Source organism: Sapajus apella, unplaced genomic scaffold (genome assembly GCF_009761245.1).
Source record: "Sapajus apella isolate SASKATOON/1434 unplaced genomic scaffold, GSC_monkey_1.0 scaffold8, whole genome shotgun sequence".
Taxonomy (NCBI): Eukaryota; Metazoa; Chordata; class Mammalia; order Primates; family Cebidae; genus Sapajus; species Sapajus apella.
The window spans coordinates 5720898-5742465 of NW_022436948.1; the positions used below are offsets into that span (position 1 = coordinate 5720898).

The 21568-nt window shown below is 40.6% G+C and overlaps 1 protein-coding gene across 1 annotated transcript in view; it reads left to right on the top strand.

The window, feature by feature from the left end:
• DSCAM (DS cell adhesion molecule) overlaps window positions 1-21568 on the top strand; it is a 644712-nt gene that overhangs the window by 165774 nt on the left and 457370 nt on the right. The window lies entirely within an intron of this gene.

A 21568-nucleotide genomic window follows, 5' to 3' on the forward strand; every position in this document is an offset into this window, starting at 1 on the left:
CCAAGCAGACGGGGTTGAGAGGCTTCCTCAAGCTGCACTTAGTTTCTCCGGTAGATTTGGGGACCCTGCCCCGCCGACCGTCCCCGTGGCTTCCCCTTCCTGTGAGATCTGAACAAAGATGTGAGAAGGGACATGTAATTTCCACTCAACCTGACATTCTGCTTAATGCATTTCCTTAAAGGGTCACCTGTAATAGGACATGACCTACCCCAGATTCTGGTTCTGGGTCATGAGGCCAGTGCTCTGCGGCCTGGCTGCCCATGTCCTCTTCATCACTTAGCTAAAGGCCAACTGGATGCCAAAGGGTGGGTCCCTGTGGCCATCACCACGTTTCTTGTTCCCATCCCTATAATTCATTGCTGGAATTAGGGAAATGGCAGGATTCTTTAGGACTAAAATGTTTAGGCCTTTGAGGTATTGGAGGTGAATACATCAGGTTTTAAAATTGATGGCATTTAGACACACACTCTCTGAAGGAAAAAGAACCTTACTTATCTAACCTTTCCAGCCTATCAAATATTTTAAATACTGAAATGTATTTTGTATGCAATAAGTATGTATTCTGTATTTTTTTAAATGAGCCAGATACATTTTATTTAATGCATTGATTGTTTCCCTTTAAAAATGAATCATAAGTATTTCAAGGAGCATATAGTGTCTTAAGGGAATTACCATACAGTGTGATCAGCAGTGCCCCAGAGGCACAGGCAAGGGGCCAGGATTCAGAAGAGGACACTTGCTTGAAGTTCTTTCCTGGGGCCGTTTCTGGGTAAAGGTTTAGCCTCATAATTTTGCGACATGATGCTGGGCTGGGAAGACCTGGAGTTTGGTTAATGATGCAAATATTTAATAAGTCGGATTTTAAGCAAACTGCTTCAAGCCTTCGTTTTCTTACTGACCAAATGAGCACCTTAGCCCATTTGGGGTTGCAATGATAAAGTGCTGACTGGGTGGCTTAGAAACAGAAGACAACAGAATCTCACTGTTTTCAGGGCTGGAAGTCTGAGATCAGGTTGTCAGCCGATTTGTCATCTGGGGAAGCCTAACTTCCTGGTTTACAGTCCCTTCTCTTTGACTCCTCAGATGTCAGAGAGCAGAGCTAAAGAAGTGTGTACCTATGCAACAATCCTGCATGATCTGCACATATACCCCAGAACCTAAAGTACAATTTAAAAAAAAAAAGAAAAAAAAGAAAAGAGGAAGTTAACTCTTGGGTCTTTTATAAGGGCACTAACCCAATTCCTGAAGGTCCCACTTTCATGACCTCACTGCCTTCCAAAGGCCCTACCTCCTAATACAATCACGGTGGGAGTTAAGATTTCAACGTATGAATTTTGGGGGGGCACAAACTTTCAGTCCTTAGTAATGAACAATTAAAACAGTTTGAAAACCATTGATCTGACTTCTACAACATTTGAGAGTAGATGCTGGGCATCCAAATGTGTTTCTTGTGACATTTTAGGGGCAAGAGCCCCTAAAAATGTTCTCTTACAGTTTCAAATTCATGTTGAATAGGTCATTTCCAATGATATGTATAGATAGCATTGAACATTCATTTTTTGAGATTGAATATTTACTTTTTGAGACATTTTGTATATTTTGAATAATCTTGAAATCAGTCAATTAGAGAACATGTAGGCAGATAGTCTAAATGAAGAAATGGTGCAAAAATGCCATGTGTTTTCAGAAAAAAAGGTTTCTTTTGTTAAAACTTTGAGTTCCCTTTTTTTTTCTCCACGCTCTTTTGTGTATTCTGCTTGGTTCTTCTTTGCTTTTAGCCACTGATCTATACAGGTAACATTCTTTCTGAGCATCAGGGCTGCAAAGTTAACCCAAAAGAATGCCGTTTGTTTTCAGAGGCATTGCCACATCTACCAGGCCCAAAACAAACAGAAACTTAAATGTATTCCAAAGACGTGCTTTCTACTACTTTCATTGCAGTAAATGTTGCTGAATTTAGATATATTTCTTCCAAGTCTTCCTGAACATCACTGTTCTGAAAAATGATTCTTCCTTAAGTATAATACTATTATTTTATTTAATTAAAGTTCATTTTAATATATGTAATAACATCACAACTTGTAAAATGTTGAACTTAGGTCTTACATATACTTATGCACTTATATGCATTTATGTATGTGTATGCACATACACACTCACACAAATGTACACATATATGTGAGATATTAAGCATTTTTAAATTCTTGGCTCTGAGAAAGGCCTCTATTCTTTTAATTAATAAGAAAACAACTTTCAATTTATAAAGTAAATAATTCAGAATAAATGATACAGGCAATTTATAAAGAGAGCTATGTTTAGGACTCTTCTCTTAAAATACTTGAATTTAAGCTTTGCAGTTTATTCTTGTGTATTTCAAATGTGTTATCTGATTACTAGCATGTACGTTATTTTATTTGTAAAGTAACTTTCCACATAGGTCTTGTTTCAAAGAAGCATTTAAATGTAGCCTGCTATTAAAGGCTGCCATAAAATAAGTACTGAAATAGGGTCAATTGCAGAAACTTCTGGACTACAGTAATGTGAATTGCTTTTTTTCATTGAAAATTTTTACGTTTGTTATCTAGTATGCAGAAAACAAATGAACAAAATAAAAATGACATGTAAAATAATGACACTGATTAATATTTTGCAGTACTGTATAAAAAAACCTCCCATGTCTCAAGATTATATTGATATGCAACTGGATTTTCTTCTAACACTTTTGTTGTTTTATTTATAACATTTAGTTTTTGTAATATGCACCTGTAGTCCCAGCTACTCAGGAGGATGAAACAGGAGAATCACTTGAGCTCATTAAATTTGAGACAAGCCTGAGCCACACAGCGAAACCCCATCTCTTAAAAAAAAACACCCCAAACCAAAAACCTTTAAAAATAATACATATGGGATTCCTTTTAATAAAATATTTTCTCTCGGTTGGCTCAATATTTGTTGGTGGAGTAGTGGTACTAAAAACTGATAGAGGTTGATTTCAGAGGGAACAGGGTCACACAGAAAGGCTGCGTGAGATGGCGAGCCCTTTTGGGCATTTTGTCAGAGAGCAAAGAAGATGCAGAACCCAGTAGCCTGAGCAGCAGACCCTTTCTTTGTTAATGTTTGTTTTTTGAAAATCATTTTTCTGATTTATTTTTGAACTTCTTTTATCCTAGGAAGTTTTATTTGTTGCTTTCTTCACTAAGCTTCCTGCAATGTGGAAGAATTAAGGCCGTATTTAGTGACATGAGAACACACAAAGCAAATAAAACTGGTTCTCGTCCTCCAGAGAGTCACAGTGCATCTGAGGAGAGGCGTGGAGGGACACAGCCGTGGGTAATTAACATTGACAGAGCGAAGATTATGCTGTGCATGAAAATAGAATCTCTGAGTCCTGCGGGAGCAGAGGGGAGAGAAGAATTGGTTCTATCTGGGAAAGCAGTGGAGGTTTCTTAGAGGAATTGTTTGATATGTACTTTTGCCTTCTTCAGAATCTGGACAGACTTTAATTAATGTTTAGGGAATGAATTAATGGAGTGTTTTTTGCTTTCTGCTTTTGGGTTGTGCGTACGAAGGGGAGGTGAGCAGGCGTCAAATGCGGGAGGAATGGCCCAGAAGCGTGACAGCTGACAGTTAGTCAATGTTTGGTAAGAGCTCATTGATTCTAATAAGGATATTGGAGATGGATTATACATGAAAATAAAGCACCCCTAAATGCATAATGCAACTCAATAAAACAAACTGCTCAAGGTTATTCACAGTGAAATTAGAGTGTATGCAGGTAAGGACAGGTTTTTTGGCCATATTTTTCCATAGCATATAGAAAAAAATGGAAACATGAAAATATCTGTGAATACATGGGAAAGTGACTTTATTTTAATAAAATGAGACACACCAGGAGTGCCCTGGGTCTCATCTGCATTTACAGACTGTACCTTAATATTAATGTAGCTATCTGGTCCTTATTTTCCTTTTTCAAAAAACTCAGGAATTGTCTGTTTTTCAATTAACAACATATCATAATATCCCTTCTCTTCTTATGCAAAGTAGAGATACACAGGAAAAACCACAAAAATCTTTGCTCCTGGTCTGTCCCTAATTGTAAGTGATTTTAGCTGTATTTCATTTCACTGATTCTATTTATTTGCAAATAGGCTTTCATACTTGTTTTTAAGAAATAAACTCCTTTTCTCAAAATGTCATTGCAAATCCCGATTTTTCTAACATATCTCAGCGATTCTGTGGTGGACCCGGTGTGGACATCTGGCGTCTGGGCCCTCTCAGCCTCCCCAGCCACAGGCTTGTCCCATGGAGACCCCTAAGCCTTCTCTGTAAAACAGGAAACTCCCTTAAGCAATCACTGGGCTGTGGTCAGTGAGGTTCCATCCTAGTCCCAAATTTTGATCTATAAAAGTCTCTGTCTGAGTTGTTTTTTTCAACCTTTAAACGACACGCTTTTCTCTTCATTTTACCAGTTGGCTTTATTTTGTGTTGTTTCATGCTCTGCTACTTGACCTTGTGAAGGAAGGATAGAACCCAGAGAATCAGGTCTCCCCCTTCATTGTGGGTGAGTCCTGAATAGTAAATTGGAACAGAAAGGTATCATTGTCTTTTTCTCTCCTCCTTCCCCTCCCCTGTGCTCCATGTTCCCCAGGCTCATTGAACAATTCTACCTGAGAGGGCTTAAGATCTTATTTGAACATCACAGCCCTGAGGACTTTATTAGCAGGTGGTCCAAGGATCACACTCATAGGAAAAACACAAAACACAACAGAAAATTAAAATAAAGTAACACCATTGCTCCAGAATTCATAGTATGGCAAACACAGAAAGTAAGTACAATATCAAGGCAAATTTTGATTTCATACTTAAAAGTTGCTCGCTTTTAGTTTTGGGCCAAATTCTGCTTAGCATCAAAATGGGGAAATCAGAATTGTTTTCAAAAGATGAAATATTTTGCAAGAATCACGTAAAACTTGGACATTTTGCAGTTTTTTGGTTGTTACAGGAAAGTACTTGGGGGCATGGCACATTTTGGTTGATGCCAATAGCTAGGGGTTCAATAGGACAGCGTGATGGGTCTGCCCAGCTCCCTGCTGTGTTTAGTGTCTCGCTATGCACCATTCCTTGCGCTTTGCTTTGGATTAATACAGACGCTGTTATCTACCTCAACTGGAAATGAAGGAGCGCTAACCCCATCTCTTTATCAAACATGTGACCTCTGAGTGGAGAAGGCAGAAGGGCTCTCAGGAGTAAGTGACCAATGGGGGAGAGGCTGTCCCCAAATTCTTTGGCTGTCACGCATATCTTTACCCAATTAGGTGGCCCCTGGGTGGCCTCTGTGTCAGACAAACCCTACATCTGTCCCTTCACTCATTCACTTGCTCCACTGCTCACTCACCACCTACCATTTAGCATATATTGAGCACGCTGAGATCCCAGGGATGAATTCCACCTGGGTCCCACTTCAAGGCCCTCCAAAACCACATGGAAGAAGGAGGACTACTTCATATAATGCAAAATGTGCTTGGGAAGTGTCGGTTTGTTGGGGCTGCTGTAAGAAAGTACAGCCGATGACAGAAATGTATTGTTGTGCAGCTCTGGAGGCTGCAATTCTGAATCAAGGAGTCAGCAGAGCTGGTTCCTGCGGAGGCTGTGACAGTCTGTTCCAGGTCTCTCCCAGTTTCTGGGAGTCTTTGGTGTTTGTTGATTTGATCTCTGCCTTCATCGTCTCGGGGCATTTTCCCTGTGTGTCTGTATCCAAATTTTCCCTTTTTATAAAGACACCAGGCATAGAATTAAAGACCTATCCACACTATGATTTTGTTTTGTTTGATTACATCTGTGACAACCCTGTTTCCAAATAAGAACACAGGGAAGGGGTTTAGGACTGAAGCATGTGAGTTTTTTGGTGGGGTTGGGGGATATAGTTCCTATAAAAGGTAGCATTCTCTCCCAGTAATTTCTTCTTGAGGAATTAGATGTCACAAATAAACAAACAACTTTAGTTTGCTCAGAATTTAGTTTCTCAAGAGTGCTGTCCATGTGTGGACATGTTTGCAAGAGGAGAAGACAGCGATGATTTATGTCACAAATCAGCGTGCTCTCTGTCTGTCAGTCTGTCTGTCTCTCAACCTACCTCCATTTCTCAACACAGATTGAATAAATTATACTGAGTGATATGATGTTTCAGTAGGCCTCCAAGAACTTCGTTCAATGGAAAGAGGATTTGATAAGTTGTTAAATAACAGATTAATCAAAGTGTTCAATGCTAAGAGACTTTCATGGGTGTTTCTGTGGCCCATTGGAATGTTCTAAAAAGCTGGGGAGAGGAAAAGATGTTTCTCAAGTCATGAGCTGGAGCCTAAGACCTAAACTGAGAGTAGAAAATACTCTCAGTTTCATCCAAAATGTTTGGACTAAGTTAGGTGTTTGCAATTCTAGGAGCATTTATTTATTTATTTTTTTCCTTATGCCTTATACAAAAATCAACTCAAGATGGATTAAAGACTTAACCATAAGACCTAAAACCATAAAAACCCTAGTGGAAAATCTAGGCAGTACCATTCAGGACGTAGTCATGGACAAAGGCTTCATGTCTAGGAGCATTTATTAAGGGGCCTATCCTAAGGGAGGCAGTACTGTTTTGGGGATGCCCAAGGAGGCGTCATGCCTCTGACCTTCAAAGCTGTCACTGCTGGACTTGTTTTTAAAATCTGATAGCTTTAAATCAAGTTCAGAAATCATTGCCAAAATTTTCTATGCCTTCTTTACTGTCCCCAAACTGTGTATTTTTGTGTCAGCCATTATATTAAGTTCTTACAAAAAGTAGTAAGATCAAATCTTTGCTTTTACTTAGATTAGATTCTGATAGTCAGCTTTGATTTTTAAAATCCATTGGTATAGTATTGGAAAAGCTTTGAATCTTAGACGGTTTCACGTCACCCCTATAAAGACTTGATCTCTAAATATAAGGTCATATTCTGAGGTTCTTGGGGTTAGGACTTCAACACAGGAATTTCAGGGGTCACAATTCAACCCTTAACAGTGTCCCAGTCAGCATCACAGGAAATCAGTTTCTGCTTCTTCTCCATTAATAAAATAGAACCTGTGAATGCACACTTTCATTGTTTTTCCTTCATTTGCTGGTTAAATGTTGGCCAGTTATGTTTATAAATGGCACGAGGTTCCATTCAGAGAAGATGTGATATCAAGTAACGTCTCAGGCTCACCACTGCACTGCAGGGGATGTCCTGGTAGGTGCTTCTTTATTTGCCTTGAGAATTGGCCACAGCACTTACCTCCAGCTTCTTGCCAATAAATACTTCTCAACCATGTAGGTAATTTTTCTCCCAAATGATGATGCATGTGCACCTTGCAAGGAGACAAGGTCCTGCTTTAAATACTTTCAGGTGTGGCTGGACCTGTACATCTCTCACTGTCTTAGAACCAGTTGGTCACCTTGCTTCATTTAGGTTCTCCTGGGTGCTGCATCTCTCTCTACAGTCTCACACCCACCAAGCTTTAGCATGTTACATATTTATCTGCCCATCATTCCCACCAGACTTTGAGGTTCTCAAGGGCAAGGATTGGCTCTTATCCATCCTGCCTCCTCTGCACCTAACACAGTGCCTGCTACATAGCTGACACTTAACTAATATACAGTAAGAAATGAGATGAATATGTCTTTGAAAAATGTTTACATATCTAAAGTTATTGAGCCTCTACAGTATGAATAATGCGGATAATTTATTTTTTAACGTCACCGAACATCATGACTCTCACATGCTGATTGGTAAATACTGAATGAAACTAAAGGAAGCTAAGGCTTATTGAGGTACAATGTGGCAGGCGTTTACCAGGAATTCAACATATGCCATCACATTTAAAGCACACTCTAATGTTATTTACATTTTTGTCCAAATATATGCATGAGGACATAAGTCTAGGGGAATTATTTGCTCAAGTTATTATATGTTACAATAAGGAGAAAATGAACATTTTGTTTTTAGTGCTTAGTCATGTGAAGTACTGTTCTAAGGCTTTAAATATGTATTTTCTTATTATCCCCTAAACCTTTAAGATAGGGAGTGTCATTCTATCCATTTTAGGAATGAGGATACTTAGACACAGATAATATAGGCAAATTGTAAGTAAATATGCAGATCAGATAGGGAGCAGGTGGCCAGCCAACATGAAAACCTAGTGACGTGGTATCAAAAGTTACAGTCTTAACTGTGACCACCTCTTCAGGAAGCAAGTCAAACCCAGGTATGGCTATCAGAAAAGTCCATCCTCTTGCCCCAAGCTGGAACCCCCTATTTTTCTTATTCACTACTAGATGACACCACATAAGTTTAGAGATTCTAGAGGTAACATTAGGAGAAATCATTACAACCACCTGTGGTTTGATGTCATTCTATACTTTATTTCTGAATCAGAGAATAATTGATGATAATAGATTAAGTAATACAGAAGGTTATTTGGGGGTAATTACCTTACATAAAAGTATTGAGTAACTTAACAGATAACTTTTTAAAACTATATCACTCTATATCATTGCCCTAAATAGAAAGCAGGATACCTGCTCTTCAAATGTAAAGAATGTTCAAGGCAGAGCTCATGAAATACGTTCATAAAAATGAACACTCGATAAATACTGTCATCCTGCAGATTGAAACCAGAGTCCTGGGTACATGCCTGTGCAGGTTCCAGGTCCGCATCAAGGTTGGGTGCACACAGATCACCCCAAGTTCACACTTTGTGCAGGAAGATTCCCTTCAGCTGCCCTGGAGATGTGCACGTTTTCTAGTCGAATTTCCTATTTTTTCCTTTCTTACATACAAGAGGAAGTAAAACCTTGACTTGCTTCTGAACTGTCACAAATGACATTTACTTTTTTCCCTGTGGAAACGACTTGAAATAATTAATATCCAAGAATATAATCTTTATACAACTACTTTACTCCTAGAGAAATTCCAAGGTTAGAAAATGTCAAAAGGAATCTGAATTGATTTTGCCACCTGGGGTCAAATTTTCTATTCCAGTTATGAAAGTCAATTTTCATAAAAAAATTCACATACTATAACCTGGGAATATCCTAATTTCAATGAATAAAAAGCATACAGCTGCCTATTTAAATTTTGACTTTCAATGCAGAACAGTGGTATTTAGCTTTTACCTTCTATTTGATAAAATTCTGATATTCCACAGGAATAAAGTAGATGCGAATTTACGTAAGTAAATTTTTAAAAATGTAACCACTTTAAAGTGAGATCATACTTGCAGTGCATCAGGTATTAGTAACAGAAGATTTAATTACAAAAATTGAATAGATTCCTTTTCAGGGAAACCACTTGAAGAAGTTAACTTCTAAGAAGCTGGAATATTGACAGTGATGACATACACGTTTGTCCAGGCTTCGGGTGACTGCGCCATCCCTCACTGAGACTCTCATGGTGGTCCCTGGCCTGTGAAATGCCCCCAAGCACACACATGCACACACACACACACACACACACACACACCACACACACAAAGCCTTTTGGCTGTTTTCCAACGCCACCCCTGCCAAAGTCCTGCATAGGGCCATTCCATTTGCAGGTATCCCTAACCCCAGGCTCTCTCTCCCCCAGGTCACCCCAGGCTCTCTTGCTCTTTCTTTTGAGTCACTGTACTTACGTCCCCTCATCAGGATGCCCTCGGCCGTCTTATGTCAGCAGCACACCCCCATCACCCATGATCTTTCCCTGCTTTCTTTCTCGGTCCAGAGCACTGAGCTAAAGTCCTCAACAAAACCTGTCTGAACAATGTATCTGAAATTATGACCTGCATGAGACATTGCTGACCACCTTTCCTTTGTGTTTCTCTTTAGTTTTCATTACCGCTGCACACTCTACACACTTATTTATGTGTCATTTGTTGTCTGTCTCCCATATATCTAGGACATGCATGTTGTCTGCTCATTCAGTGAGGCATCTCAGACACCTAGACTTGAAGTGATTCTGTCACAAAATAGTTCAGGGAAATCAGTTTGCAAGGAGGAAAGAGATGAATCTTTTATTTATTTTTTAACTTGACGTCAGCAGCTGTCTTATCTGATATTTATTAGTATTTCAGATTCATTGTTCATTTTTGGTTTTCCCCACTGGTTTGAATGTTAAAGGAATTTCTTCGTATAAAGTATTTTAAACACCCTCTTTTATATAAAGTATTAAATCATAACATTGACTTAGAGCCATTTAATTTATTTGACCTCTTAAGCAGCCATGAGAGCATAAAAGAACTCTGTATCAAGGCAAAAAGTATGAACTCTCAAGTCTTTTGAAAATATTTACTTTGAACAGATTGCAGCTCCTTAAATGAACGAGGCTTTGGAATCTGAGAGGTGGTCAGACCCCAGCTCTGCCTCCTCGAGGCCACCCACATGTGTTCCTGGACCCACTGTGTGTCCTCCCCAAGCCCAGCACCTCATCTTCAAAGTGACACTTACGTTAGACAGCTATGCAGAGCATCGAATGGGATTCTGGGTGCAGAACCTGCCAAACATCACTAGTTACTGATTTATCGGTTTAACTGAATTTCTGCTGGCAAGGACAGAAAGGAATGGGGGCAAGATTTGCATTTTCCATGACAAGATTTGTGTTGTGATGGCAGGAAATGTGCTGGATGCCACCTACCTGTGATGCAACCACTCAGGAATGGGGACCAAACCTGTTTGTCCATCTCTCCTCCTTCCCTAAGGCTGAGCTGAGAGCTCTGGGTTGGAGTTCCCTGGCAAAATCTTCTCTGTCCTTCCTTCACCCTTGCCCTGAGCAAGCTTACTGAGCAGCTGCCTCTCTGAGCTGGGAGCTGGGCCAGGCACAGGGCCCCAGTGGTGAAAGGGCTGATGTGATCCCTGCCCATCCGTCTGCAGTGCAGCGGGGACACACACAAGGCCACCATGGCACCATGAGGTGTGCTGGTCACTGGAGAAGAACAGTGCAGGAGCTTGGGCATGTGACTGTAAGAAAGGACAGGTAAACTGAGGCTGGGGTGAATGAAGAATGAGACAGGTGTGGTGGCTGGGCCAGTGTTACCTGGCAGAGGAAACCTGAGCCCAGAGGGAGCCTAGTGCTCCTGAGATGGGCAACAGCCTTGGGGAGAAGGAGGCAGATTCCAGGCAAAACACAAGCTGCAGGTGCCAGCAGGAACTGCAAACTGCTGTGTCCTGCAAGCTTCGGTGGTTTTGGCTCTGCTGGTGTTGAGGTGCTGAGGAGACACGAAGAGGGAGATTGTAGCTGGAGAAAGACAATCACATTTTCAATGCAAACTGATATTCTGCCTGAGGTGTAGCAAATAGTTGTGGGGATGAGGTTGACCAACACCAGAAGCGAGGCACTCCTTGTCCATTGTTCAGTCTGAGGAGGGTCTGGGGAAGCCTGAATGGATGGTGGAATGATGGATAAATGGTTGAGTGGATGGACAGGCAGGGCTGCGAGAGATTATGGCAAGAGCCATGCAGCTTTGGTGACACCGCCAACGTGGAGAGTGAAGGAAACAGGGAGTGTGGTGACTCCCTTATCAGGTGATGGGGCAGATGATGGAAACTTTGACTCTAGGAGAAACCTGAGGAATTGTGTGTATAGGGTGAAGGAAGGGTGGTTTGGTATTCCATAGGTGGATTCTGAAGTGTCCTTGAGATTTCCAAGTGAGAGGAAAATTGTCTCTATAGATGAGAAAAAAATATTTTCTTAAAGAATTTTAATGTCAGATAGAAATTATTTTAGGTTATTTGTCATTTCAAATTAGCCAAAAACTTGAGCCTTTTTATAGGGTGGATATGGAATGGCTCAGAATTTTCTTATCATGACATAGAGTGGGATCGAGGATTTAATTTCGGTATAAACTCAGTTCAAGGCAACACTTGGAATCAGAGCTCCCACAAGACACCTTGTAGACAACCAGTCAAATCAAGGGCTGAAAATTATTTTTGTGAACATTTAAAAACATTTTTCAACCTATATCTTTGTTTGTCAACAAAAGTCAAATTGAGAAAAGAGAGCTCATCAAGTCTGTATGTGACTTAAACAATAAACGGAGTTTCAGTTCCAAGTTAAGAAAATTATTCTGAAAAGAAAAACAGATCAGGAAAAGTCACTGGTGCTTTCTTTGCACTGAGTCTGTGTCTGTTGTACAGTGACCATGGGATGGTGCATTTGGTTTGGACAAGTCACTTGTGGGGGCAGTGTGGAGCTAGACCAGAGAGCGATGGAGATGTGAGCCCAAGTCAATTGTATAAAAGTGTTCAGTTCTTATTATTTCATCATGTTAAAGCAGCTCTTGAAATAAACAGTACCCTTAGAGTTAAAGCAATATATCTGTGGTATAGAAATTGTTTTTCCAAAGTATTGCTGGAGTCACTGAAAAGTAAACAATGGCAAGCCCGTTCCCGTAAACTTTATTGCCTCCTGTAACAGACTTTCTAAGTCAATAAAGATTCTTAGTTTTGCTTTTCTTGCAGAAAGGGAAGAAAGAGGTGTACCAGAGGGATAGACAGCCAAGAGTTATGCTGATCCTCTGATATTTTATAATAAAAGAGGTTTCATCTAAGAAGAATAGGAGGTTCTGAAGGTGGTTATGAACATTCTTCCAAACTCAAAGTAACATCTGGAACATTCTTATGGCTCTTTTTATATGGAAAAAGCTAGAAATACTTAAAATTGTACCTTGAAAATTTCTCATCCAATATCATATTATAGTCTAGGCAGGAGTTGATATGAGGGGCATGATGGCACAATATCCTTTGACAAGCAGAAGGGACCATGGGTCTCGAGGATGGGATGCAGACCTTTGATCTGCTCCATACCAAGTGCTAAGGAGGTTCATGTGCTTTTGAAACACACTGTAAGGACCCAAGACTTTGCAGTTAAGGCTGCTCCTAATAAACACAAGCTCATAGTGCAAATATAATTCCTATGCAAAGGTAAAACTATATTTTACATCCACCGAGAAACATCACCATGGTTTGTAATAGAAACAGGCAAAACCAATGACCAGTGCATGCCACTGATGCCACCTCTTAGCCCTGGAAGGCACGATGATCACTTCCTTACTGGAGAACCTTCCTGGAGGTGAGCACCATGGAATGCTTTGAGGAAGAGGAGGGACTAAAAATGGAAAGCCTAGACATTGCCAAGGACAAAATGTGTTTTTCGTCCTGTCCATGAGGAGGCTCTGACTGCTGCTCACCCTTACTGGTTGCTACTCTGCCCTTTATCCTCCAGGATTCTGAAACCAGAGACACTGACTTAGCAGGTGAGTTATTGAGGCCAGCTGTGCAAAGGCAAAGGACAAATGGAGTACTTGGAAGCAGAGGAATAGAAATGTACAAGGTAACCCATCAAGGCTTGTGACCTTAAGCAATAGACCAGTTAGTTAGAAAGACAAGATACATGCATGCAAAATTTACCAACCAACAGTATGAGACAATGGTGCCAGCTGTGTCACAGACATGACGATTGAAGTAGAAGCAATTCTTGGTTCAAGGAAGAGCAATATCCGGTATTTACTGGAACGAATATTTTAAATCAGTGCTGTTTTAGAAAATTCAGGGCAATGGCTATGCATATGCTATTTATAAAACATTTCTACACACTCTAAATATGTATAACGTTATGTGCTTATGTCATGGAGATCTTTGTGAAATTAAATCAATGATAATTTGTAAAGTCATCATCAGAATATTGAAGAGATACTATGGTTTGAGCACTGAAGCACCCTGGTGTTGAGAGGTTTGCTTTTTGACTTTGAGGTTTAAAAAGGGGCTGTGATATTTTGAGACACAGAGATGATGGATGGTGGCCAGACCATGTTACGTTACACGGCAGAACTCCTAGAGATGACTAGAGGCATGATTAGAGCATGCACCCCTATTTCCACAGCTATGAGGAGGGTGGTCTTCAGGAAAAAAAGGAGAGCCACACACAAGGCTTCTGTCTCAGGTTTTTACCCATGGTTGCCCCTTCAAAGGCAAGGGTGAGCTTCCTGTTTCCTTTGCACCAGTAGCAAAGACAGCAGAGAGAGGCACTGAAAGACAATTATACTGGATTTATTAACTGTATCTGTTATTTATTACTGCATAACAAGCTACCTTAAAACTAGAACAATGGCTATTTGTCTAGTTCATGATTGTGTAAATTGGCAATTTAGGCTGAGCTCAACTGGGTGGTTCTTCTGCTCTCAGCTGGGTTCGGTCATGAGTTTGTGAGCAGCTGCCTGCCAGGGAGGCAGATCTTCTCCTGGGATTGGTTGCCAGCGATGTATTAGGGAGATGAGGGGAACTGGAACATTGTTTCTTGTTATCAGTGGGCAGCCCTGGGTTGGCCCACATGGCAGCTCTGCAGGTTTCAGAGGGAGAGAGTGCAGAAGCTTAGACTCAATGCTGATGCATAGCAGTTTCTTCCACATTTTATGGGCCAATGTAAAATACAAAGATGCCCCATGTGACTAGAGTGGAGAAAAAGTCTACAGGCCTTGATAGGAGGAGCTGTGAAGATCATTGTCACGGGCATGGCACTTAGAGACATGGAGGATTATAGCCATTTTTGGCATCTACCATACATGGAGTAGTTTGTGTCTGAAGGCAGTATGTCTGGAAGCATTTAGGAAGTGAGAGCCTCACCTACATTTTCATGTAGAGACACTATCAAGAACAGGAAGGTCAGAGAAAAATGAAGCTCAACAGAGAAAATGCCTTAAAGGGACACAGAGGCCAGAGCCACCTGCTTGGAAAGATCAGAGAGATGGGGCAGGGGCTGCTATAAGCCACACCAGGTGGTGCAGAGGATGTCAACTTCACAGGGGCTCAGGAACACAGGCCAGGGAAGCACCTTGACCTCCTGGCTCTGAAGCACTGAGCATCATTCTTAGAAATATCTCTTCTGCCAGCATATTTTGTACCACTGAGAAAGTGACTCAGGATTAAATCCAGAGTTCTGTTTTTTTCTTAATTAACTAATTGATTTTGACAAATAAAGGTGGTCTGTATTTAAATTATACAACATGATGTTTTGATATATGTATATACTATAAAATGATTGCCACAATCAAGCTAACTAATGTATCCAGGCCTCTGTTGAAGTGCCCTAATGGTTCTCTTCACACTGCTGCAAAAATCTGATAAGCGAAGTTCTGGCCAGCCAGAAGGTACCCTGAGGGCTCTCATTGTCTCCCTGAATCCCACCCACCAGCCACACAACCATGCAGCCACATGGGGCCACATGTCCCATGCTATCTCTCACCCCCTCCTCTCTTTGCAAATGTCCTTGTCTTCTGCACACCTGAAAAAGGGAGGGGAGTGGAACCAGCCAGTTTCACATTCTCACTGCAGGTCCAGTGTCAGTTAAGGCTGGGATGGATCCCTCTGGGTAGCCTCCACCCACCACCTCCCTGAGTAAGCCAAATAAAAGTAGGTGTAATTTGAGGCAGTGACATGTTCCTGAAAGGCTTGGCCTTGGGGTAAGTCACAAACAAGGCGTGAACAATATTCTCACCTTCTCTTCTCCGCTAAGTACTTGCCCTGAAAAATAAACTGAGTTCTGCAAAGTGCTCAGAGGATTTGGATACGAGCCACCCAGCTGGAGGCAGAGTTACAGCTCCATCTGGGAGGTCGATGGGAGCCCCTGAGGCTGGGCTCCCCCAGAAGCAAGATCCAAGACAAGAATTTGAATGTAAGGAACTTCTTTCAGAGACAGGCCCAGAAAGTAGCCTAGGAAATTGGGGAAGGGACATGGGAAAGAAAAAAAGTCAGTAGAGAGGGTTTTGCCCAGCAGCTTACTGATGCGCGAAATGGGGTTCAGTCCCACCCGAGAGACTTGGTACAGCACACTTCAAATGATCATACCTGAGGTACAAGGAGCCCGCCATATCTATGACTGAGGTCTGTTCATGCCCAGAACTTGTTTGCTGGCCAAGAGAATGCTCTCAGATAGAAGGACACAGGAGTTTTCAGTAGGATCCCTCTTGGCTGAAACCTGAATGAGGGTACCTCAAAATATTGTGAATTTCTGAGACCATATAGCCAGGATCTGAGTCTGTCTGATTTTAAAGTCCTTGTTCTTTAAAAGGAGAAAAGAGGAAATGGTGACAAATAAGTAGTTCCTTGGATCCAAGACATTGAGGGTGGATATTTCCTCATTTTACAGAAGGCTTCTTGATGGAAACAAAATTCACTCTGAAAAGTTATTATTTTAATGTCTTAGCAAATCTTCTTCTCAAAAAATGCCTGTTTCGTGACATTGGAGATCTATAACCCAAAGACCCACTTTGTATGATGAACCCCCATGGTGTAGCTGCTTATAAGGCCCTCATACACTCTTTCGGTCCCTGATCACATCTGTTTGGATCTGGCTCTAATTGTGCCCCCATCCATTGCTAGACAGAAGAGGAAGACATGACTCATTCTCCAAAAACTGGAGGAATGGCATCATTTTCAAGTTTAGTTTTTGTTGTTGTTGTTTCCAAGTAAATTTATGTAATGCTGTATTATATGTATATACTTGCCATGAGTTAAATACATCACAAATAAAACCCACATTTGGGACCCAACAGTATATAAAAACATAAGTAGTATGAACAGATTTATTTATAAAGTTATGAGCTTTTCTGAGATCTTTCTAGCATGTCACTGATGTAAATGTCATGGGAATTGAAAATAATGTACTTGAATTTCACAGCCTTCTGTGATTTTTTTTTTTTTTTTTTTTTTTTTTTTTTTTTTTTTTTTTTTTTTTGAGACAGAGTCTTACTCTGTTGTCCAGGCTGGAATGCAGTGGTGTGATCTTGGCTCACTGCAACCTCCACCTCCCAGGTTCCAGTGATTCTCCTGCCTCAGCCGCCTGAGTAGCTGGGATTATAGGCATGTACCACCACACCTGGCTAATTTTTATATTTTTAGTAGAGACAGGGTTTCAGCTTGGTCTCGAACTCTTGACCTCATGATCCGCCTGCCTCTGCCTCCCAAAGTACTGAGATTACAAGTGTGAGCCACTACGCCCAGCCCTGTGAATTTTTTAATACTGCATTTCCCAAAAAGAATTTGTCTTTCTCTCATTTTTATAAAAAGCTTTCCCTGAGTCTATTATAAAGTCATTCTTGACCAGAAAACTCAAGCAAAAAAATGAATGAATTAGCTAACTTGTTCAGATTCTATGTTTAGCCAACATGTGTACCAAGAGTTTGTACTGATTGTTAATACATTGTAACACAAAGTACTGAAAAATCTTAACTCTATGTAAAATGTTTATATGCGTATATAAGCACTTAAGATTTTATGTAATACAACTGTTTCTATTATTCAACCTTTTAGGGAATATCTAATGTTTTAAATGATTTTATCAAGCAATGAAACAAAATGGACAACTTTAAAAATGAAGACATAGAAAAGGAAAAAAAGAGAATTATCCTGTGATGTTCTCTCAACTAAAAATAAAGGTTTAGGAAAAGCTGTTACTTTTCCAAATTTTAGACATTTATATGCCATTATATTGGAAAATGACAGATTAAAACTTTGAAAAATTTGTTCATGAAAATTCTAACTTTAAGTTGCTCATGATCTAAATTTTCTTAGCTCTCATGACATCTGGTTGTTTAAAATAAATAAATAAATTTTCTTAGGGACCCAGCTGCTACTAAGATTTTTTTAAATGGTAGCTACTGGCATTTTTTATTATAGGGCAAATTTCTTTCATCAAATGAAGCTCACACATTCACTCAAGAAGTTCTTAAGAAACTGTTGAAATGGGAAAAGTTCCCTTGTCCCCCTTGCAGAGCATGTGATGGGGGTGTGGCTCACTTCTTGGGTGCCCCACTGCTCAAACTTCTAGAGGAGAGCATACAGATGGGCAGGCTGTTGGGTTCCGACCCCATGGCAGCGTCCTGAGTCCCCGGTGGGTGTGTGTTATCATGTACTCTATTGGTTTAGCATCTGCAGGTGGCTTGTGTATATCAGATCTATTAGACCCCCTGCCTTATCACAAGGACAGAGGGCTTTTCTGTATCCCGGGGTTTCTTGCCTTGGTGTACCAGAATAATCGAATCACCTGTGGGCTTGGAGAATGAGTGCAAGCTTTTGTTGAGTGGATAAAGCTCTCAGCAGATGGGGGAGCCAGAAAGGAAATGAAGCAGGAACGTGGTTTTACCCTGGAGTTGGGCTGCTCAGCTGCCAGGGGTCTCCTCCCGCTGCCCCCGCCAGACTCTGCAGAATTCGCCGATCAATGGCCTGCTGGCCTGCTGGCTTCTGTCGGTGTGTCTTTACGCCGGCGCATTCCTGTCGAAGTCCAGCCACTTGTGTCTTTTTCTGCCGGTGTGCTCCTCTGGACATCCAGCCGCTTATATGCATGAGTGCTAGAGTCTCAGGGTGTTTATAGGCAAGGGATGGGGGTGTGGTGAGCCAGGGTGGTCTTGGGAATTGCAACATGTGGGCACAAAACAGAAATGTCTGTCCTCACCTAGGTGCATGGGGACAGGCCTGGGAGTAGAGCCCTAGTCAGGGACCACGCCCTCCTCTACCTAATACTTCCCCGCCCCCTCCTATATCACTATTCCTTGACTAATTAGAAAGTATGCATTTTTAAAGTTACAAAATATCTATGTGTCTTCCAGCATTACTGATAGGAAACTCCAATAGAGAAGTAAAGTTACTTCTCCAAGGTCAACACAATTAATAAGTATAAAGCCTTCCTCACTAGAGTTGTGGTAGAGAGCTCTTTGCACTATGTATAAGCGAAACACAAAACCAACAATTTACTTATCTTCAGTGTGCCTTGTTCATTGAATGTCATTATGTTGTCAATTACTGACTTCCTACCGCATGTGACAGTTACAAGTGCTTCTGCCCTCCCTGCCCTGAGTACCAGGTTGCTCTCATCTCTGGGCACCAAGGTGGGGCAAGGCAGTTGACAGAGTTGCGAATGGAAACAGGAAGATTTGGCATCTGAATCCCAAAAACTCTTGATTAAAACCTCTTTAGATACAGAGATTTGATAACTTCTTAAAGTGAAATTTGTTTTGCTCATGGCGACCATACCTATCAGCTGGTCAATTCTGTTTCCTTTTCAAGGAAAAATATGTGTCCTGCATCAGCCAGGAGTCATGAACTAACGGACTCACCAAGTAGAACTCTGTACTTTTAAAACTGAGGAACCAAAGCTGAAAGAGATGATGTAACCTAGATTTAGTTATCATTATTTATTGTTTTAAAGGAGGGACAATCAAATTAATGAAGGCACTTAAAAATACATTGCATTCTTATTAAATACATTTTGTAGGATTTATGCCTGATGATCATGAACATCAAATCTGACTTCCCTGTTGAGCAAAATGAACTATAATCAAGTAGAACGAATTACATTGCTGTTATCCCTTCTTGTTGATTTGCATTAGCACATGATAACTGAGCTGAAATGGGCTTTGTTTGCTTAGCTCTTCTCCTAAGGAGAACACCGTTCCATTTACTCAGAGTTTGTACTGGGTTTCTGTCTACTAACTGCTTATATTTACCTTACTTGAATAAAGAGTTCTATCTCATTCCTTAATACAGCATGTGCCAATGGGAAACACGAACCTTATGCTTAGCTTTGTTCTATAGCAGAGTTTCTTAACCTCAGCTCACCGGCATTTTGGGCAAGAAAATTCTTTTTCCCATGGAGGGAAGGGTGCGCTGTCCTGTGCATTTTTAAATATATTTTTTAAAAGTTTTGATTGACATACAATTATTGTACGTATTTATGGGGCACAATGTAGTGTTTTGAAATATGTATACATTGTTTAATGATCAAATCAGGATAATTAGCCTATCCATCACCTCAAATATTTACCATTTATTTGTGGGAAACATACAGAACCCTCTGTGACAGCTACTTTGAGATGTACAATACCTTATTGTTGACTACAGTTGCCATACTGTGCAACACGACACCAGCACTTATTCCTCCTTTCTCATCGTAAGTTTGTATTCATTGACCCTCCACTCCCCATCTCCCTATTCCTATAACTTACCTTGCTCTATTCCCTTCTTTTACAAGACTGACTTTAGATTTCATGTAGGAAAACATGAGATTTGAGGGATTAATATTCATAATACATAAGGAACTCAAATCAACAGCAAAACAAATACAAAAAAACTTTTAAAAAGGCATACAAATGGACAACAGGTATATGAAAACATTCTCAACATCACAAATCATCAGAGATATGCAAATCCAAACCACAATGAGGTATCACCTACTTCAATTAGTATGGGTATTATCAAAAAGACCTAAGATAATGAATGTTGCTGAGGATGTGGAGAAAGGGAACCCTTACACACTGTGGTTGGGAATATAAATTAGTACAGCCATTATGGAAAAAAGTGTAGAGGTTCCTCAAAAAACCAAAAGTGGACTTATCATGGATCCAGTACTTTCACTACTGAGTACATGTCCAAAGGAAGTGCCCTGTGTGGTTGTTTTTTTGTTTGTTTTTTTTTTTTTTTTTTTTTTTTTTTTTTGAGACGGAGTTTCGCTGTTGTTGCCCAGACTGGAGTGCAATGGCACGATCTCGGCTCACCGCAACCTCCGCCTCTTGGGTTCAAGCAATTCTCCTGCCTCAGCCTCCTGAGTACCTGGGACTACAGGCACGCACCATCATGCCCAGCTAATTTTTGTATTTTTAGTAGAGACGAGGTTTCACCTTGTTGACCAGGATGGTCTCGATCTATTGACCTCGTGATCCACCCGCCTCGGCCTCCCAAAGTGCTAGGATTATAGGCGTGAGCCACCGCGCCCGGCCTGCCATGTGTGTTTTAAGATATTTAGCAGTATCCCTGGCCTCTACCTACTAGATGTCAGTACCATCCACACTCTCACTCCCAGTTATGACAACCAACAACGTCTCCAGGTGTTACCAAATGTCCCCACAAGGTCAAAAATGGCCCCGGTTGAGAACCACTGTTCTACATAGAGTAGGGATTCTTGAATTATTGTAAAACCACAGAAAGAGTGCTTTTAAGTTGTTTGAAATCTTATGTTATTAGAATCTGTGACAGCCTTTTAAAATGTTTAGTGATACATAATATTTGTACATACTTATGGAAGACATGAGATATTTTAAAGCAAGGCAAACAAAGGCCATTTAGGCTCAATTCTCATGTGCTAACTCAAATGCAATTATCTGTAGTTCCTTATATACACACCACATACCTTTTCATCTACTATCATGTTAGTGTTTGTGTTTTATTTCCTCCTCAAGAACCTATGAAATATTTAATGCATTTAAATCGTTGACAGCAATCTTTGATTTTGAAATACTTTCATGAAAAGCATATTTTCTGGTAGATAATGGCATTGCATTTACTCCTGCTCCTCTTAATCGACTTGCTATAATTATTATGGAGAATTATTTTCTCTTGAAGAAAGATGGTATTTAAAGTAAAGTAGCGCTACTGACCTCTGTGCCTCTAGAATGGGGGCAAGTAAGTATACCAGCAAATCCAACTGGAAGTTTGTCATTTGATGGCTCCCAGAGTTTATTCCAGGAGAAATTTATTCCACTATTG